This window comes from Bufo gargarizans, chromosome 1, assembly GCF_014858855.1.
Source record: "Bufo gargarizans isolate SCDJY-AF-19 chromosome 1, ASM1485885v1, whole genome shotgun sequence".
In the NCBI taxonomy this organism is placed as follows: Eukaryota; Metazoa; Chordata; class Amphibia; order Anura; family Bufonidae; genus Bufo; species Bufo gargarizans.
Window position 1 is genome coordinate 451,574,743 of NC_058080.1, and position 20,591 is coordinate 451,595,333.

Sequence of the window (20,591 nt, forward strand, 5' to 3'; positions counted from 1 at the left end):
GATTTATGACGATCCAGACCGTGTCTCTTTGGTCGAATCTAAGCTGCTGTAGCTTGAGTCAGGGAGAACATTCTGCTGAGTCATATTGTGCTGAATTTAGAAGATGGGTGACTGACTCGGAGTGGAATGACCCAGCACTCCGTAGTCAATTCTGTCAGGGGCTGTCTGAGAGACTAAAAGACGCCCTTGCATTTCATGAAAACCCCGATTCTTTGGAGGCGGCCATGTCCTTAGCCGTACGGATTTATTGACGCCTAAGGGAGAGGTGCAAGGTTCCCCTCAACCAGGATGCACTATCATGTGGGGAAACTATCCCTTCTGTCCCTCAGGACACGGTGACACTTGAACGTGTGCCTGGGGATGAGCCTATGCAGTTATATCAGGTCTCTTCTTGTCCTGGTTATAGGAACTCTAGAGGTCAGAGAAGATTCTGTTTCTTTTGTGGTAAAGAAGGACATTTCATTAATGTGTGTCCTTTTAGGAAGCCTCAAGGTGGAAAATAAAAGGGGTTCTTTCCAATAAAACGAGTTCCTTTACCCTTGGTAGCGTGAATGGGGAGTCAGAAAAGGTATATTTGTATTCTACCTGCAGTACCCGATTTCTCCTGCCTGCCATGGTGGTGCTAGACTCTGAAAATATTGAGCTAGAAGTATTTGTTGACAGTGGTGCAGAGGCTAACCTTGTTGATTATCAATTTGTTCAGAGTCATGGTTTTATAACAAGCGCATTAAGCAAAGGGATATCAGATTCCGCTCCTCTCTCGCAAAAGTATCTAACTCACATTGTGCAGGATATTCATTTGAGGGTGGGTGATTCTCATGTTGAGTCCATTTCTTGTTTTGTACTGAAAGGTTTGCCTGCTCCTCTGGTACTGGGTTTACCATGGTTGATCAAACATAATCCGACCATTAATTGGCAAACTAGACAAATCATCAATTGGAGTGATTTTTGTACGGACAACTGTCTCGGCGCATCTATCTCTGTGGTATCCACTAAGGTATTACCTTCATTTCTTTCTTATTTTGCTGGCGTATTCTCTGAGGGTGGAGATCAGGAGTTGCCCCCTCACCGAGAGTATGATTGTCCTATCAATCTTATTCCCAGAGCTAAATTGCCAAAAGTTGAGAGTTTGACAACAGGTCATATTAGACCACCTAAGTCACCTATAGCAGCTAGCTTCTTTTTTGTTAAAAAAAAAAGACGGGACCCTTAGACCATGTCTAGATTTGCGGGAACTGAATTTTATTACTGTCCGTGATCCTTATCCTCTTCCCTTGATCCCGGATTTATTTGATCAAATTGTCGGAGTCAAGGTGTTTTCTAAGTTGGATTTAAGAGGGGCTTATAATCTGATAAGAATCAGGGAAGGGGATGAATGGAAGACTGCCTTCAATACCCTGGAGGGCCACTACGAGCACCTGGTCCTGCCCTTTGGTTTGACTAATGCCCCGGCAGTCTTCCAGAACTTTATCAATAAAATTTTTCATCATTTGGTGGGGAGGTTTGTTGTTATTTACCTCGATTACATACTAATTTACTCACCCGATATGAAAACTCATCAGGATCATTTAAGACAAGTATTATTGATCCTTCGGGAGAATAAATTTTATGCTAAATTGGAGAAATGTGTGTTTGCTGTCCAGGAGCTGCAGTTTCTGGGTTACTTACTTTCTGTCTCAGGTTTTCGCATAATTCCTGAAAAGGTCCTTGCGGTACTGGAATGGGATCGGCCAGAGAATCAGAAAGCTCTGATGCGTTTTTTGGGTTTTTCTAATTACTACAGAAAATGTATCCTGAATTATTCAACTATTGTCAAGCCTTTGACTGATATGACTAGGAAGGGTGTGGACTTCTCAGTCTGGTTGGAAGAAGCATTACAGGCTTTTTCTGCAGTAAAGGAATATTGTTAAAACTGAAACCTCTAGTTTTCTTGAAGCTATCAGAACTCTAGTAAAGGAGGAGGTCCCGTCCGCTTTAGCATCTAGACCCAACTCCCACTAGGATCCATCCCCAAGGCATTCGCGATACTCGCAATCCGGTTTCAGACTCAGACTCTGATGCTTTAGAAGGCTCAGACTCTGAATCTATACAAAAACCATACGTATCTTCGGATGAAGATAATGAATATAAAAGATATTTATTCAATCCAGACGACATTGAGGAACTCATAAAAGCTATCAGAGCTACGATACAAATGGAGGTGCCCAAAAAAAAACAAGATGGCACAGGAAGAAATATTTGGTGGGCTAGGGGAAAGAAGAAATTCTGTATTCCCAGTACCAGATAATGTGCAAAAATTAATTAAATCAGAATGGGAAAAACCAGACAGAGGTTCTTTTATTCCCAGAGGGATCAAGAGGCGATATCACTTTATTTTGGAAGATTGCACAGATTGGGAAGCTATCCCCAGAGTGGATGCACCTGTGGCAAAGGTTGCAAGACATACTGCCCTACCTTTTGATGATTCGGCACAACTTAAGGATCCCATGGACAGGAAGGCTGAAAGCCTTCTAAGAAAAACCTAGGAGGCCACAGCGGCCCTTCTTAAAACTGGGGTAGCTTCCACATGCGTAGCCAGGACTTTGACTCTATGGTTAGAACAACTTGAAATTCACCTGGTCAATAAAACACCTTGAGATCAGATCCTTGAGAGTATTCCCCTGTTAACCCTTTGAGGACCATAAGATTACCGTCATCAATATGAAAATAATTATATATTTTTCCATTTAAGAAGGCCAAAAGAAGCAAATTTTTTTTGTTATAGCAGCTGAAGTTCGTACACTTCAGTTGCTGTAACTAAGCCATTTCATGAAATAACTGGCAAAAAGCTAGATCCATTTGTTGATAAGAACTTATATTTTAAGTTCTTAATCAGACGATACAGGCAATTAAAAACATGGGACAAATACATCCCTTGGTCCTCAAAGGGTTAAAGATGGCTACTACTTTGTTAGCTGGCGCAGCGGCAGAATCCGTGAGGCTCTCAACCCGTACGGCAGTCTTATCCAACACGGCAAGGCGAGATTTATGGCTTAAGGCTTGGTCGGGGGATATGTCCTCCAAAAACAAACTTATCTCCCTTCCTTTGCATGGCCAATATCTATTCGGTTCAGACCTAGACAAAATTCTAGATGTCGCCACTAATAAAAATAAAGGTTTCCCAGAAGAAAATTATAGGTCGAAAAGACAGAATCTTCGTGACTGACAGTATTAAACAGAAAATAAAAAGAACAAAGGGAAAACCGGGAGATGGAGTTACGCAAAAGGGGGAAAAGGAAGGAATTTTCTCTTTAACCCCAACAGAGGTGAACCCTCCTCTACTAACCCCAAACAATGACGCCAGACAGGTAGGGGGGAGACTCAGCTTCTTTCTAAAAACATGGGAGCAGGTAACATCAAACACATGGGTACTAAACATTATAAAAGAGGGTTACAGGATAGAGTTAGACTCTCCTCCTCCACAAAAATGTTTCATCACCAACCTTCCCACTCTAAGCTATGTACCTTAAAAAAAGACATAAGAGATTTACTAAGCTTAGCCGCTATAGAACCTGTTCCGCAAAATCAATTAGAACAGAGCCATTATTCCCGTTTATATATAGTAAAAAAGCCAAATGGGAAATCACGGGTCATAACAAACTTAAAACCATTGAACAAATAAGTCATGTATCAAAGGTTCAAAATGGAGACTCTAAGATCGGCAGTAAAACTAATAAAAAAAAGATGCCGCAATGGCCTCGATCGATTTAAGAGATGCGTACTATCACATCCAGATACACAGGGAATCGAGGAAATTCCTGAGATTCGCAATCCAATCAAAAGGTCAGATCCAACATTACCAGTTTACATGTCTCCCCTTTGGGATTTCTGCAGCGCCAAGAATATTCACGAAAATAATGGCGGAGGTAGTGGCGGACCTAAGGCAGCAAGCAATCAACGTCATCCCATACTTAGACGACCTTCTGATTGTTGCAGACAACAAGTTTCTATTATCAAGCCACATTCAAATAGTTCTGAACCATCTCCAGTCCCTGGGATGGATCAACTGGGAAAAATCAGACCGATCTCCAAGCAGTCAAAAAATATTCCTAGGGATATCCTTGGACTCGATATCTCAAAGATCATTCCTGCCACCTGCGAAAATAAAAAAGCTACAAATCCCATTAAAGGAATTCAAAAAGAAAAAATATATCCATTGGAACAACTCAACAGTGGTGTCATTCATTCAACCTCAAGGGGGGACAAGACATCGTCCACTCCAGGATCTGTCGAACAAAATATTTTTGTGGGCAGAGGAAAAAATAACATCTATATCAGCAGTCCACTTAAAAGGTTCGTAAAACGTAAAAGCCGATTATCTGAGCCGCCATGCTCTAGATCCAGGGGAATGGAGATTATGCCCGGAAATTTTCTAGATGTTAACACAAAAGTGGGGCACACCATCAATAGATCTATTTGCATCACGAGTAAACCGCCAAGTGACTCAATTTTTTTCTCTCAACCCAAGGGATTGTACAACAGCAGTGGATGCATTCCATCAAGACTGGACAATGCGCCTAGTCTGCATTTCCACCCATTCCCCTAATTCCCAGGGTCCTCAAAATTCTTGAAAGAGAAATGTACCCTGATCTACCCCCTTTTGGCCCAAAAGGAGCTGGTTTGCTCTAATGAGGTCACTCAGCCTGGAACCCCCCCCTTCCTTCTACCTCTAAGGTCAGATCTACTACACCAAGGACCCATTCCTCATCCAAACATACAGATCCTAAAACTATCAGCTTGGAATCTGAGGAATCCATCCTATTGAAATTAGGACTATCTGAGAAGGTGGTGGCCACATTACTCCTCAGCAGGAAACAGAACACAAATAAAGCATACTTCAAGGTCTGGAAAAAATTTGCTGAGTGGTCAGGGAATTCCTTTAATCAGTTTAAACCCAATATCTCATTAATCCTGGATTTCCTACAAGACGCCTAGACATGGGGTTATCTCCTAACACCCTCAGGGTCCAAGTATCAGCTTTAGGAGCCCTGTACAATACTAGCCTTGCAGAATGTCCTTGGATAGCCAGGTTTCTTAAAGCAGCGGACAGAATTAGGCCAATGGTCAGAAATATGGTAGCCCCTTGGGATCTTAATACAGTTCTTTCAGGCCTGACCTCTGGTTCTTTCGAACCTTTGGAATCAATCTCCACAAAATGGCTCACTATTAAAAAATTTTTATAGTGGCAATAACCTCAGCGAGGCATGTCTGTGAACTTCAGGCCTTATCTATTTAGGATCCCTTAATTTAAATTTTTCCGAACAAGCTGGTATTTAGGTTAGACCCAACCTTCTTACCAAAGGTAGTATCTACCTTTCATAGGTCACAGGACATCGTACTTCCCTCCTTCTGTGCCAATCCCAAAAATGACTAAGAAGCTACCTTCCATACTTTAGACATCAGGCGGGAGGTTCTAAAATACCTAGAAACAACTAGAGAGTGGAGAATCGACAAGAATCTTTTTATCCAATTTACTGGGCCTAATAAAGGGAAAAAGGCAGCAAAAAGTTATATTTCAAGATGGATAAAAACTGCCATCTCAGAAGCTTACAAGATCAAAGGGAAAGAAGCTCCTTCTTCCCTTAGAGCACATTCGACAAGAGGCATGTCCGCTTCTTGGGCAGAAAGGTCATCAGCCTCTCTGTCGTCAGCGTCCAGGGTGCAGGATGCGTCCAGATGACACCAAGGTGATTATCTCCAATACCGGACGCTCGGCTGCTAGGGACGGCGGGGTTCAAGTTCACCCTGAATTGGCCCTATTAAGTGGTCTAAGGTATGCCTTAATAACGATTTAGGGATAGCAGCCTAACCACAGGGCACTCGTCCTTATAAGGGCGACCCCGTCCGGAACCTCTCCCTGTGACCTGGCCCTATGTGGCTCTAATCTAGTCCCGCTCCCTACATGCACGTTTCAACAGAAATTATCGGGAAATTTTTAATTTGCCCATGGCTTATCTGAGGATGCCCGTATTAAGGTAGAGGAGCGTTATCCAGTACTCCCTCCAGCAGTCCATGTAACTCACAGACGGTCATATGGGTGTGTTATACCTGGTATCACCCGATCGTCTCATGTAAACAAGTCCTAGTTAAAAATTTCCCCTGATGATTTCTGTTGAAACGTGCATGTAGGGAGCGGGACTAGATTAGGGCCACATAGGGCGAGAGGTTCCGGACGGGGTCACCCTTATAAGGATGAGTGCCCTGTGGTTAGGCTGCTATCCCTAAATAGTTATTAGGGCAAGCCTTAGACCACTTAATAGGGCCAATTCAGGGTGAACTTGATCCCCGCCGTCCCTAGCAGCCGAGCGTCCGGTATTGGAGATAATCGTCTTGGTGTCATCTGGACGCATCCTGCACCCTGGACGCTGACGACAGAGCGGTAGGAGTACAGGTTTCTTTCTTTGGGTCCCACCGAGTACCTTTTTCTCATTGTTTGAGTGCCGCCGTGCACATTGACCTGTTATTCCGCCGCCCTGGCAATTTAATTTATTTATGCATTTTGGGCCTATTTTTCTTAAATTCTTTAGTAAAAGTTATGTTTTAAAACAACCAACAAATCACTATTCCTGCAGTTATTGTTAATGTTATATAGTGACCTTTATCCATAGGACCAAGTCCATTAATCTGTTTGACATCAGCCTCTCTAAACAAATCTGTAGAGCGGCAACTTGGAAGAGGGTCCACACCTTTTCCAAACATTACAAACTAAATGTTTTTTCTAACGAGGATATGGCGTTCGGACCTAAAGTCCTTTGTGCCGTTGTCCCTCCCTGATAATTCTTTGATATTTCTCAGGATGTGGTGTCATGGAGACGACTGGGGAAATGAGTATTACACTCACCGGTAATCCGGTTTCCTGGAAGTCTCCATGACACCACGTACTTCCCACCCAATTTTTTCAGTGATGGATTTCCATTAATTTAAGTTACGTTATCCCTTCATCCTGGGGTTGTCTCGTTAAAATACACTGGCGATGGAGGGAAGGGGTGGGGTTTTAAACCTCTCTGTGTCCTTTCAGAGTAAAACAGTCTCAGGATGTGGTGTCATGGAGACTTCCAGGAAACCAGATTACCGGTGAGTGTAATTTTTTGGAGATAAAGAAACAAAAAACATTGTATCAACCATTTAGATTTTTTTTAAGTTGCAGCATTCACCATACAGGCTAAATACTCATATTTTAACCCCTTCACGACTGCAATCTGTATATATACGTGATAGCTGCACATGCCCTGTGCAGCTACCACGTATATAAACGTTCTGGCAGCTCTTTAATCCAAGCGCTGCAAAGCGCTTGGATTAAAGCTTCTGCCCCTGCCCTGTATGCTGTCATGGACAGTAATGCCGGCAAGGGACCGATCAGAGTGGCCCCTTGCCGGCAATCGATCCGATTGGTTAGTCTGTGCAGACTAACCAATCGGATTGCGGCAGTGTTAAAATGCCGGTTTCAGGCTCTGATCTGCGCTCTGCAGATCAGAGCCTGAAATCGGTAATGTGTCCTGAAGCCCCCGATCTGTGCCCCCTTCTTGAAGCCCCCGATCTGTGCCCCTTTCTTGAAGCCCCTGATCTGTGCCCCCTTCTTGAAGCCCCCGATCTGTGCCCCCTTCTTGTTCTTGTCCTTCTTATCCTGCCCCCGATGCGGTCCACCCCCTCCTGCCCCGATCTGTAATTTGTAAAATGCTGCCCCCCCTCCCCCGTTTCCAGCGCTGCCCCCTGCCCCCGATGCGGTACCCCTTCTGTGTGTGATGGCGGCGGCGCCATTCCTGAGCCGCCGCCATCAACAGCGTGTGTCAGCTCTATGCAGTAGCGGCATCCATGGGGTTAATAGAGGGAGGGGGCTCCCTCTCTCAACCATCAGAACTGCTGCGATCGCAGCGCCCGATGGTTGCCATGGCAACCGGACGCTTTGCAAAGGTGTCCGGTTGCCATGGCATAGGCGTCCAGTGCTGCCACCTACAGGGCATCTGATTGTATTATACTTTGCAATGCAAGAGCATTGCAAAGTATAGTACAACCATCAGCCCCACTGGATCTTCAAGATCCAAGAGAAAACTGATAAAAAAAAAAAAGTGAAAATAATAAAAGTAAAAATAAATAAATAAAAATGTAAAAAATACATTTCCTTTTCCTATAAAAAAAAACATCTTAGGTGTCACCGCGTCCGTAACGACCATCTCTATAAATATATCACATCATCAACCCTGTCCAATAAACACCATAAAAAATAAAAACGGTGTAAAAAAATAAGCCATTTTTGTCACCTTACATCACAAAAAGTGCAACACCAAGCGATCAAAAAAGGCGTATATACCCCAAAATAGTACCAATCAAACCGTTACCTCATCCCACAAAAAATTAGCCCATATTTAAGACAATCGCCCAAAAAATAAAAAAGCTATGGCTCTCAGACTATGGAGACACTAAAACATCATTTTTTTGGTTTCAGAAATGCTATTATTGAGTAAAACTTAAATAAATAAGAAAAAGTATACATATTGGGTATTGCCACGTCCATAACGATCTACTCTATAAAACTGTCCCATGACCTAACCCCTCAGATGAACGCTGTAAAAAAAAAAAAACGGTTCCAAAACAGCCAATTTTTTGGCCACCTTGCCCCATAAAGTGTAATAATGAATGATCAAAAAATCCTATGTACCCAAAAATGGTACCAATCAAAACCTCAACTCTTTCTGCAAAAAACGAGCCCCTGCACAAGACGATCGGTAGAAAAATAAAAAACATTTGGCGTTCAGAAAACCAATCCAGCAAAATCTGCCTTCCAAAAACCATACGGTGTTCCTTTCCTTCTGCGCCCTGCCGTGCGCCCTTACATCAGTTTACGACCACATGTGGGGTGTTTCTGTAAACCGCAGAATCAGAGTAATGAATATTGAGTTTTGTTTGGCTGTTAACCCTTAATGTGTTAAAGAAAAAAATGTAATAAAATAGAAAATCTGCTAAAAAAGTGAAATTTAGAAATTTCATCTCCATTTTCCTTTAATTCTTGTGGAACACCTAAAGGGTTAATAACGTTTGTAAAATTGGTTTTAGTAACTTGAGGGGTGTAGTTTCTACAATGGGTACAAATAAAGAAGAAAATCCACAGCACTCCTCAGTTCTGGTGAATAAGCTGGTTACTTTATTGGTAACAGCAGCATTGGAATAGCAACGTTTCAACCATCTCTGGTCTTTATCAAGCTATGAAATCATATAGTGACATGTGCCTTTAAATAGTGATTCAATGGGTGTGTCTCCCATCAATAGAGCAACAAAAATCAACATGTGAGATAACTTCAGTGTTTAGGGTTCAGCCTATCAAGTGGTTCAGTGTAGTTAATTGAATCATTAACATATCGTTTATACATAAAATCACATAATACTTACTGATGGGGGAGGGACCATGTGAAAACCGCGCTCAGTCAGGAGGTGAAATGGCGCCAAAAACCGGCATGTTCCGATTCCATATGCGCCTGCGCCGAGTCCCCACATCCACAGGGGGAGGGATTCTAAGGCGGCCAATAGAAAAATCGGGTGCCCGTGACGTCTGCTGTTGCCGGGGGCGGGGGGCAGATCCCAGTGGAGGGAATGTCCTCCGGCCGCGGCGCCAATCAGAGCACAGGCACTGATGACGTCTATTGTTGCTAGGGAGAGTCAGCAGTCCCGAGCAGAGCTCGGATCGCTTCCCCTTCACAGCAACTGCAAATGTCATACATATATATGCAACTGGGGGAGAACCGGGGGGAGCATCTTCAGCCTGAGGATCCCATCTGGCTGGAATTGTTGTTTAGACAATTCCAGCTGTCACTTGGGTGTCCGTACTAGGCTGTGGCCCTTACATGGACGTGGCCAACACTAGGTTAGCCATCAGTCCCTATAGCAGGGGCCACAGTCCGACATTCATACATCCCCTATCTGTGTACAGAATAAACCACAAAATTCCTTGAGTGTGTTCATTCTGTGACAGGGGTTGCTTAACATGGTAGTGTCCCTCTGGCCGCTCATTATTCAGATGGCGACCGGGGGCGACACCACCCTGTTCATACATACTCATTAGAGGGCTGCTAATGCATCAGACTTACCCCCGCGGTTCCCGTGTAGCTGCTGAAGAAGTATGGCAGTAATAGAGGTCTTGGTCATTGTGGAATCTGTGTAGGCGCAGCTGGAGTGGTAGTCGGATGGAGAAACTAATAAGACCTGGTTTCACATGGAGGACCCCCTGTAAGGTAAAGGTGAAAAAGGTGACTGAAGTGATTAAAATAAACACAACAATTATCTATTGTTGGGCACTCTACTTATGATAAAATCGTCCGTAGCAAAGTCATGAATAGAGATTGGGCAGGACATAGCCTGGGGAAAAAATATTAATGTAAGAAGATGCTCAAATTAAAGTCCCTATTGAGTCCCTTCGGTTCCAACGTATCAAGTCTATGGATCCATTTTAGTTCTAATTTCTTAAGTTGGGTCTCTCGGTCCCCACCTCTCCTCAGTTGTGGGACTCCATCGATGACTTGAAATCTCAACTGTGAGATATTATGTCCGGTTTTTACAAAATGTTCTGGGATAAATTCTATCTTTTCACCAATAGCTGTCTTTTTAGACAAGGTACTCCAGGAATTTGCAACCACGGCCACCTCCTTTGTCAGAGACACCTCCCACTTTCTCCTTAAACTAGAGGAACTTGAATACACAGAAGGTAATCTATTGGTCTCATTTGACGTGGTGAGTCTATACACCAGCATAGAACACCAGAAAGGACTAGAAGCGGTACAACACAGACTCGACCATTCCAACTACACACCACAGAAGGTACAATTGATTCTCTCCCTTTTGGAAGTAGTACTAACTTGCAATTACTTCCTATTTAAAGAGGATTTCTATGTCCAGTGCAGAGGAACCGCAATGGGTTCGAATGTGGCGCCAGCCTACGCAAATATGTATATGGCAGATTTTGAGGAGGCCCACATATATCCATCCAGCTTCTTCCAGTTTGTGAGAGGCTGGATGAGATATATCGATGATATCTTCTTCATCTGGACAGGAACCATACCACAATTGCAGAGATTCAATGACTACCTCAATGGGATACACCAGGAATTACAATTTACAAAAGTATACTCAACTGAACAACTTCAATTCCTGGATGTAAGGGTATATACTGAAAACACCACTTTACAAACAGATTTATTCCGCAAGGAAACTGACAAAAACAACCTCCTGCGTTTTGACAGTGCACACACGCGCGGAATGGTAAAGTCTCTCCCATATAGCCAGTTCCTACGGGTTAGGAGGATAGTGAGTAAGGAACAGAATACACATACCCGACTAAAAGAAATGACACAAAAATTCACGGAGAGAGGGTATCCCCCTAAATTGGTCCTAAAACATAAAGACAGAGTACAGTGTATTGAGAAAAAGCTTAGAGAAGGCTCACCTCCTAGGCAAAAAATGGAGTGGGTGCACCTGCGGGAAGATTACACCCAATCTTCAAAAGGATTTAGTGAATATAAAGTGTAGCAGGGCACACCTGCACTTGAGGTCACACAGGAGAGTAGGGTGGATAGTTATATATTTTTATTTATGTCAATTCAATACAAGAAAAATATACTTATAAAATTATTAAACAGTATGCTATATAGACTTAAATTCCTCTAAAAATGGGTATCGCTAAAATGTAACAACACATGTGTGATCCTATGGGAAGGATATCTTGATGGCCAAGTTCCTTACTAATGATAGTGTCCAATACACTTGGTATGATCAGGTTTGTATTGTCAAGAGTCATAGATTGAATGCCGTATAGTCAGAGTGCCACTCACTCCGGTTTCTTTTGCCGTTAGTTGACAATGCAACAGATCGCTCTGCCTGTGTATACACTCGTTCGGCACTTTTGTTACTTACAGTTCTGTAGGTTTGTGCCGACTGTGCTGAAATTTCACGTGGCGTCCCACGTGTGATGCGTTATTCAGGCTGCGGTATATCCTCCAGGAGATAAAATCAGGGATCCACGGTAATCCACGGTGATCAGTTGTAGAAGTGCAGTCTCAGTAATTTGGTAAACTTCAGTGCAGGAACTGAAGTTTACCAAATTACTGAGACTGCACTTCTACAACTGATCACCGTGGATTACCGTGGATCCCTGATTTTATCTCCTGGAGGATATACCGCAGCCTGAATAACGCATCACACGTGGGACGCCACGTGAAATTTCAGCACAGTCGGCACAAACCTACAGAACTGTAAGTAACAAAAGTGCCGAACGAGTGTATACACAGGCAGAGCGATCTGTTGCATTGTCAACTAACGGCAAAAGAAACCGGAGTGAGTGGCACTCTGACTATACGGCATTCAATCTATGACTCTTGACAATACAAACCTGATCATACCAAGTGTATTGGACACTATCATTAGTAAGGAACTTGGCCATCAAGATATCCTTCCCATAGGATCACACATGTGTTGTTACATTTTAGCGATACCCATTTTTAGAGGAATTTAAGTCTATATAGCATACTGTTTAATAATTTTATAAGTATATTTTTCTTGTATTGAATTGACATAAATAAAAATATATAACTATCCACCCTACTCTCCTGTGTGACCTCAAGTGCAGGTGTGCCCTGCTACACTTTATAGAGTACAGTGTATGTCCAGACGGGAACTGATTGAAAAAAGAAAACCTAGAGAACAACTTAAAAAAATCCCATTTGTATCTACATATACCCCCCTGAGCAACCAAATCTCATCCATCATTAAAAAGAACTGGAAACTCTTAACCCAAGCCTTCCCAGAAACTCCTGAGTTCCAGAACCCCCCCCTACTTTCCTACAAAAGGGGAGCGAACCTACGAGACAGGTTAGTACATGCAGATGCACATACCCCAAAACAACAAAATAAAAGAACGGGCAGCTTCCCTTGTCTAGGATGTTGCCATTGCAACAGCATGATGAAAGGTAATACATTTGTACACCCCCGGACAGGTACTAGATACCGTATTAAACAGCTATACACATGCAACTCATCATTTGTCATCTATATTTTACAATGTCCCTGCGGACTACTATATGTGGGCGAGACCACACAGGAGATCAAAAAAAGACTTACGCAACATAAATCCAAGATACGCAAACACGTTCTTGAACTACCTGTCCCAGAACATTTTGTAAAAACCGGACATAATATCTCACAGTTGAGATTTCAAGTCATCGATGGAGTCCCACAACTGAGGAGAGGTGGGGACCGAGAGACCCAACTTAAGAAATTAGAACTAAAATGGATCCATAGACTTGATACGTTGGAACCGAAGGGACTCAATAGGGACTTTAATTTGAGCATCTTCTTACATTAATATTTTTTCCCCAGGCTATGTCCTGCCCAATCTCTATTCATGACTTTGCTACGGACGATTTTATCATAAGTAGAGTGCCCAACAATAGATAATTGTTGTGTTTATTTTAATCACTTCAGTCACCTTTTTCACCTTTACCTTACAGGGGGTCCTCCATGTGAAACCAGGTCTTATTAGTTTCTCCATCCGACTACCACTCCAGCTGCGCCTACACAGATTCCACAATGACCAAGACCTCTATTACTGCCATACTTCTTCAGCAGCTACACGGGAACCGCGGGGGTAAGTCTGATGCATTAGCAGCCCTCTAATGAGTATGTATGAACAGGGTGGTGTCGCCCCCGGTCGCCATCTGAATAATGAGCGGCCAGAGGGACACTACCATGTTAAGCAACCCCTGTCACAGAATGAACACACTCAAGGAATTTTGTGGTTTATTCTGTACACAGATAGGGGATGTATGAATGTCGGACTGTGGCCCCTGCTATAGGGACTGATGGCTAACCTAGTGTTGGCCACGTCCATGTAAGGGCCACAGCCTAGTACGGACACCCAAGTGACAGCTGGAATTGTCTAAACAACAATTCCAGCCAGATGGGATCCTCAGGCTGAAGATGCTCCCCCCGGTTCTCCCCCAGTTGCATATATATGTATGACATTTGCAGTTGCTGTGAAGGGGAAGCGATCCGAGCTCTGCTCGGGACTGCTGACTCTCCCTAGCAACAATAGACGTCATCAGTGCCTGTGCTCTGATTGGCGCCGCGGCCGGAGGACATTCCCTCCACTGGGATCTGCCCCCCGCCCCCGGCAACAGCAGACGTCACGGGCACCCGATTTTTCTATTGGCCGCCTTAGAATCCCTCCCCCTGTGGATGTGGGGACTCGGCGCAGGCGCATATGGAATCGGAACATGCCGGTTTTTGGCGCCATTTCACCTCCTGACTGAGCGCGGTTTTCACATGGTCCCTCCCCCATCAGTAAGTATTATGTGATTTTATGTATAAACGATATGTTAATGATTCAATTAACTACACTGAACCACTTGATAGGCTGAACCCTAAACACTGAAGTTATCTCACATGTTGATTTTTGTTGCTCTATTGATGGGAGACACACCCATTGAATCACTATTTAAAGGCACATGTCACTATATGATTTCATAGCTTGATAAAGACCAGAGATGGTTGAAACGTTGCTATTCCAATGCTGCTGTTACCAATAAAGTAACCAGCTTATTCACCAGAACTGAGGAGTGCTGTGGATTTTCTTCTTTATTTGTACACTTATGGGACCCCTAGCCAGGATCCTGATCCGCGAGCACCAACCTATCCAGGTTTCTATTGGCAACTGTCCCTATATTGGGACCTGGAGTGCTGCTTAACCCTCTTCGTTTCTACAATGGGGTCATTTATGGGGGGTTTCCCCTATGTAAGCCCCACAAAGTGACTTCAGACCTGAGCTAGTCCTTAAAAAGTGGGTTTTGGAAATTTTCTTAAAAATTTTAAGAATTGCTTCTAAACTTCTAAGCCTTGCAACATCCTAAAAAAATAAAGTAACATTTCCAAAATGATGCCAACATAAAGTAGACATATGGGGAATGTTATGTAATAAATATTTTATGAGGTATCACTTTCTGTTTTAGAAGCAGATAAATAGAAATTTAAAAAATTGCACATTTTTTAAATTTTTGGGTAAATTTGGGATTTTTTCATAAATAAAGGGGATATATATTGACTCAAATTTATGACTGTCATGAAGTACAATGTGTCACGAGAAAACAATATCAGAATGGCTTGGATAAGTAAAAGTGTTCCAAAGCTATTACCACTTAAAGTGACGCATGTCAGATTTGTAAATTTTGACCTGGACACTGGGGCATCAATGACCTTTGGTCATGAAAGGGTTAATAATATGGGCATTTTGGGACATGGCGAGGACAATGATTAGAAATGAGTGACACATGCTTCGGATGTTATATCCAAAGTCGCTTCATTGATAACTTCGGATTAATACAGTACGGCGATCCGTCTCTGTACAGTATTAGAATGTATGGGCTTCGATGAGCTGAAGTTAGTTATTCACAAATTCGCATGTGACTTTGTTAAATAACTTCGGAAATTTATATTTTTTGTGGAAAACCACTTTAAAACTTGAAACCGAACTCTGCTTCGGTTCCGACTGGTATATCGGAACTAAGGCCACTTTAAAAATCAATTACCAAAGTTATTCAACAGAGTCACACACGACTACGCAAATAACTAACTTCAGCTAATTGGAGCCCATACATTCTAAGGCCTCTTTCACACGGGCGTAATTTTTTGGGCCGGATGCGTTCAGGGTGCGTTCAGTGAAAAGCTGGCGATTTTTCATGCGAGTGCTGTCAGTTCAGTATGTGACTGCGTCGCGTTCTTGCGTTTTTCCTGCGCGTGTGACATGCGGATGGCATGCGTTTTTCACGCGCGGGAAAAAAAAACGGATCCATCCACTACATTCACCTATAACTGCAAACACAATATAAATACCCCCAGCATGCAGTGTTTGGTTGGACAGCTCAATTTTTTTGTGGAGTGGTTTGTGTGTTGGTTGGTGTGTGTGTGTTTGTTATTGGATTATCCTTTGCAGGATGTCCACTTTCACCCTGTCATCCACTGACCATGTCTTTTTGCACTGGCTGGTCTCCCGCTGTTCTGGAGAGCAGCCAGAAATAATTGAGGAGGAGCCACGGAGGAAGTGTATGTGGGTGCATCCTATACTTTCGCAGGGGGCCAGCAAAGGTATCTTTGTTGGCTTGTATGTTGAGCTCCGTGCGCACCCTCCAAAGTTCTTCAATTATTGCCGCATGTCGGTGTCTACGTTTGATCGTCTGTTGGAGGAGTTGAGGCCTTCCTTAACTTTCCAGGACACCAATATGCGGTGGAGTGTGTCACCTGAAGAACGGCTTATTATTACTTTAAGGTAAGACTATATATATTCTCAGACTAAATACTTTAATGACACCCTGTTTTCCAATACATAGTTGTTAGGTCAATGGCCTATGTATTCTAAACTTTTCATCTTATATGCCTGAGTACGTAAATGTAGTAGACCTGTATTTAAACTCCTTTATTTTTAGTGATAAACTGTGTGTAGTTAGATTAGTCACACCAGAATCCAGTTCCGCAGGGGTTAATAATTCAAATGCAGCATGTAATGATGCGGACACTTCACCTGTGTGTGTATATGTTAATTGTCTAGAACTTTATGAAGCTTAAATGCTATTCCTTATTTAGTTTTATCTCAGAATATAAATCATATGTTTAAAAAATATACCACTATGTGCTTGTTTCATTTACACTCACCTAAAGAATTATTAGGAACACCTGTTCTATTTCTCATTATCTAGTCAACCAATCACATGGCAGTTGCTTCAATGCATGTAGGGTTGTGGTCCTGGTCAAGACAATCTCCTGAACTCCAAACTGAATGTCAAAATGGGAAAGAGAGGTGATTTAAGCAATATTGAGCGTAGCATGGTTGTTGGTGCCAGACGGGCCGGTCTGAGTATTTTACAATCTGCTCAGTTACTGGGATTTTCACCCACAACCATTTCTAGGGTTTACAAAGAATGGTGCGAAAAGGGAAAAACATCCAGTATGCGGCAGTCCTGTGGGCGAAAAATGCCTTGTTGATGCTAGAGGTCAGAGGAGAATGGGCCGACTGATTCATGCTGATAGAAGAGTAACGTTGACTGAAATAACCACTCGTTACAACCGAGGTATGCAGCAAAGCATTTGTGAAGCCACAACACGCACAACCTTGAGGTGGATGGGCTACAACAGCAGAAGACCCCACCGGACACCACTCATCTCCACTACAAATAGAAAAAAGAGGCTACAATTTGCACGAACTCACCAAAATTGGACTGTTGAAGACTGGAAAAATGTTGCCTGGTCTGATGAGTCTCGATTTCTGTTGAGACATTCAAATGGTAGAGAATGAGAACATGCAAAGAAAAAGGGGGTCAGTCAGCACATCCCAAAGTGCAGGAGCACGTTGCTATGGCTGAGAACAAGACTGTTAGACAAAAGTTACAATGCAACAGCTCACTGCAAACCAAATAAAGTACAAAATTGCATCATAATTGCAAATGCTATACTAATAAGTTAGAGATGCTTGGCAAATCGTTTTGTACAAAATTATTTGAGCCCGTCTGCCACACGTCAAGGCGATCTCTAGTTAGACGGGTTCCTAACACTAAATTTTACCTGTTATGTGCCATGACGGCTATCATATAATTCAGAAAGTGCAGGTTCCGCATGCATGCTGGATCCGCCTAAATTTCTGTCATTTTTGGTGCCAAAATGCCTCCATTGTATCCACGGAAAGCAGTTACCAGCATGCATGCCGGGCCCACTCCACACCACCCCTGGCGCCAAAGGGTCACCAAGGACTGCAATGAGAGTCCACACACTATCTCTCTCCTGGTGTCAGGTGGCTTCAATGAGTGAGGGGGAGCAGGCCAAGCTATATACGAACACTAATTAAAATCAGCCTATGGGGCAGACGAGCTGGTCAGGAGTGCACGACTAAGGAGGCAGCCACACCTCCAGCACAAACTGCAAAGAAAAAGGGGGTCAGTCAGCAAATCCCAAAGCGCAGGGGCACGTTGCTATGGCTGAGAACAAGACTGTTAGACAAAAGTTACAATGCAACAGCTCACTGCAAACCAAATAAAGTACAAAATTGCATCATAATTGCAAATGAAATACTAATAAGTTAGAGATGCTTGGCAAATCGTTTTGTACAAAATTATTTGAGCCCGTCTGCCACACGTCAAGGCGATCTCTAGTTAGATGGGTTCCTAACACTAAATTTTACCTGTTATGTGCCATGACGGCTATCATATAATTCAGAAAGTGCAGGTTCCACATGCATGCTGGATCCGCCTACATTTCTGTCATTTTTGGTGACAAAATGGCCTCCATTAGTTATAGCATTTGCAATTATGATGCAATTTTGTACTTTATTTGGTTTGCAGTGAGCTGTTGCATTGTAACTTTTGTCTAACAGTCTTGTGCTCAGCCATAGCAACGTGCCTCTGCGCTTTGGGATGTGCTGACTGACCCCCTTTTTCTTTGCAGTTTGTGCTGGAGGTGTGGCTGCCTCCTCAGTCGTGCACTCATGACCAGCTCGTCTGCCCTATAGGCTGATTTTAATTAGTGTTAGTATATAGCTTGGCCTGCTCCCCCTCACTCACTGAAGCCACCTTACACCAGGAGAGAGATAGTGTGTGGACTGTCATTGCAGTCCCTGGTGACCCTTTGGCGCCAGGGGTGGTGTGGAGTGGGCCCGGCATGCATGCTGGTAACTGCTTTCCGTGGATACAATGGAGGCCATTTTGGCACCAAAAATGACAGAAATTTAGGCGGATCCAGCATGCATGCGGAACCTGCACTTTCTGAATTATATGATAGCCGTCATGGCACATAACAGGTAAAATTTAGTGTTAGGAACCCGTCTAACTAGAGATCGCCTTGACCTGTGGCAGGCGGGCTCAAATTATTTTGTACAAAACGATTTGCCAAGCATCTCTAACTTATTAGTATAGCATTTGCAATTATGATGCAATTCTGTACTTTATTTGGTTTGCAGTGAGCTGTTGCATTGTAACTTTTGTCTAACAGTCTTCTTCTCAGCCATAGCAACGTGCCCCTGCGCTTTGGGATGTGCTGACTGACCCCCTTTTTCTTTGTAGTTTGTGCTGGAGGTGTGGCTGCCTCCTTAGTCGTGCACTCCTGACCAGCTCGTCTGCCCTATAGGCTGATTTTAATTAGTGTTAGTATATAGCTTGGTCTGCTCCCCCTCACTCACTGAAGCCATCTGGCACCAGGAGAGAGATAGTGTGTGGACTCTCATTGCAGTCCTTGGTGACCCTTTGGCGCCAGGGGTGGTGTGGAGTGGGCCCGGCATGCATGCTGGTAACTGCTTTCCGTGGATACAATGGAGGCCATTTTGGCAGCAAAAATGACAGAAATTTAGGCGGATCCAGCGTGCATGCGGAACCTGCACTTTCTGAATTATATGATAGCCGTCATGGCACATAACAGGTAAAATTTAGTGTTAGGAACCCGTCTAACTAGAGATCGCCTTGACGTGTGGCAGACGGGCTCAAATAATTTTGTACAAAACGATTTGCCAAGCATCTCTAACTTATTAGTATAGCATTTGCAATTATGATGCAATTTTGTACTTTATTTGGTTTGCAGTGAGCTGTTGCATTGTAACTTTTGTCTAACAGAATGAGAACATGTATCCATCATGCCTTGTTACCACTGTGCAGGCTGGTGGTGGTGGTGTAATGGTGTGGGGGATGTTTTCTAGGCACACTTTAGGCCTCTTAGTGCCAATTGGCCATCGTTTCAATGCCACGGGCTACCTGAGCATTGTTTCTGACCATGTCCATCCTTTCATGACCACCATGTACCCATCCTCTGATGGCTACTTCCAGCAGGATAATGTCACAAAGCTCGAATAATTTCAAATTGGTTTCTTGAACATGACAATGAGTTCACTGTACTAAAATGGCCCCCACAGTCACCAGATGTCAACCCAATAGAGCATCTTTGGGATGTGGTGGAACGGGAGCTTCGTGACCTGGATGTGCATCCCTCAAATCGCCATCAACTGCAAGATGCCATCCTATCAATATGGGCCAACATTTCTAAAGAATGCTATCAGCACCTTGTTGAATCAATGCCACATAGAATTAAGGCAGTTCTGAAAGCAAAAGGGGGTCCACCACCGTATTAGTATGGTGTTCCTAATAATTCTTTAGGTGAGTATATATTTATTAGCCACTTTTCCATTAAATAATGTCAAGTAATGTGCTAGATTTGTAAACATATGCTATGACAGTGTCTAATTCTATTTTATTTTTGTCTTTTCAGATATCTGGCGACTGGTAATTCTTTTTCGTCTTTACATTTAGATTTTCGAATGGGTACTTCCACAATTGCTGGCGTGGTACGGGCTACATGTGCCGCCATTTGGTTGACACTGAAGGCTTCAGTGCTGCCACAACCAACCAGGCAGCAGTGGCTTGATGTAGCCCATGGCTTCCAGGAGAGGGCTCAATTTCCAAATTGTATTGGTGCCCTTGACGGGAAGCACATACAGGTTAAGAAGCCATGAACTCAGGGTCCCAATACTATAATTGTAAGCAGTTTTT